Below are 1,789 nucleotides of genomic sequence, written 5' to 3'. Positions count from 1 at the left end.
TGTTTTTTCTTTCTGCTGTCCAGGCTCCCGTTCCAAAGCTTTGTAAGGAACCCACAAAGCTGTGGGGGGCGGGGGAGGGTGGCCACACCCATAGCATGTCAAAGCTCCTGGACAGGGATTGAACACAAGCTGTGGCAGGGACTCAAGCTGCTGCAGACACAGGCCAAGGATTCAAAGCAGAAAAGCAACGCCCATGGCGAAGGAAGAGGAACAGAACGGAAGAGTTGCCTCCTTAGTGTAATGAAGACACTTGTATCACCCAGGAAATTCCAAGGTTTTTGGTTTTTTGTTTTTTAATTGAAACATAGTTGATTTACAATGTTTGTAAGTGGCAGGTGTACAGCAAAGTGATTCAATTAGTGGAAATTTGAGGGGGGTATGAAGTTTGGCACCAGGAACCTGGGACAAAGGAAATAGGTTTACCCACAACCGATCAATCAATGAAGTTAAAAATTCAGGGAGTTTTCACTGTGGTGCAACGGGATTAGCGGCATCTCTGCAGCACCAGGACAGAGGTTCCATCCCCAGCCCAGCACAGTGGGTTAAGGGATCTGGCCTTGCTGCAGCTGTGACTTAGATGGAAACTGTGGCTGGGATCTAATCCCTGGTCCAGGAACTCAATATACCACAAAACAGCCAAAAGAAAAAAATAATCAGAAATATGCCAAAGTATAGAAGAAGTTAATAAGCAGCAAAACTACAGTGACAGTAACACCATTAGTGGGTGATAGTTGGGAAATGAACATTTCTATCAGAATAGTCTTATTCTACACATCCTGTAAATGTGTCAGATGCATGTAATTGTTTAACTGCATCCTATAAATGCAATATAAAGTCAAAGGAAAGAAAAATCTTTATGGTAAAAAATGAATATATGGTTTCATTCCTTCCTAAAGTTTATTTCTCATGCTCCAGACTGTAGCCACCACCTTCGTCATAGGCCCCCAACAAAGTCCCTCAGACAATGACAGGTTTGGAGTTGAAAAAAATCACCTTCGTGATTTTTGATGCCTCCCAGTGAATGGTGAACAGAAGTTTAAACGACACTCTGGAGGGAAGTGAGGATAAAAGTGCACATTCCGGACTTGTCACTGTAGCACAAAGCAATCGTTGTTGTCTCTGCAGCGCCAGGGCGCAGGTGCCATCTCTGGCGGGCACATTGGACTATATAATCTGGCCTTCAGCTGGGAGCTGAGCCCTGGCCCTGATGCCTGACCTAGGAATTCCACATGCCATGGGCCTGCCAAAAAAGAAAATAAAGACATACATAAATTTAAAAATGCACGTTCTGCACAGGCCCAACTTTGCATTCCCTGTCACACTCCGGTTTCCATCACCTACTCTGAAACTTAGGCTTTCAGTTAATTGTGCTGTAACCGCCTGGGGTCTCAGAAGTTCCAGGATTCAACCACGCCCATAAACCCCCTCCCCCCGAGGTCCCATCGCTCCCGCCTCCTCGCTGCCCAAAGGATCCGTGTCAATCATTATCAATTCTCCTCTTTCAATGTAAGTGGCCCGCGGGGCTCTATTTCTGCACCTGGCCCGGCTCCAAACGACACCAGACACAGGCCAAGGATCCAAAGCAGAGAAGCAACGCCCGTGGCGAAGGAAGAGGAACGGAAAGCAATGTTTCACAGAGGGAGAGCAGGCTCGAGGGCCAGATCCCTGCGGGCGCAGGGGGCGCCCTAACAGCAACGCCGCCTCCACCCGAACATCTGAGATGCGACGCTTCGAGGCCCCCCACCGGCCCCGCGCAGCCCCACTGCGCATGCGCAGGTCCCGGAGACCC

At 48.7% G+C, this 1,789-nt stretch overlaps 1 long non-coding RNA gene across 1 annotated transcript; it reads right to left on the bottom strand.

The window, feature by feature from the left end:
- Nucleotides 1–878: 878 nt before the first annotated feature.
- On the bottom strand, nucleotides 879–1,717 carry LOC146402439 (uncharacterized). Its single transcript, XR_014806630.1, has 2 exons — nucleotides 1,538–1,717; nucleotides 879–1,240 (listed from the first exon to the last, which is right to left on the bottom strand). It is a non-coding gene; the product is annotated as an uncharacterized LOC146402439 (long non-coding RNA).
- Nucleotides 1,718–1,789: the final 72 nt, after the last annotated feature.

The sequence above is a fragment of the Sus scrofa genome, chromosome 6, assembly GCF_054392235.1.
Source record: "Sus scrofa isolate SSC_HxYL_T2T_F1_AM1 chromosome 6, Sscrofa_HxYL_maternal_Yorkshire_Landrace_v2.0, whole genome shotgun sequence".
NCBI lineage: Eukaryota > Metazoa > Chordata > Mammalia > Artiodactyla > Suidae > Sus > Sus scrofa.
The sequence above is the reverse complement of the archived record's forward strand: the minus strand, read 5'-3'. Positions and strand labels throughout refer to the sequence as shown.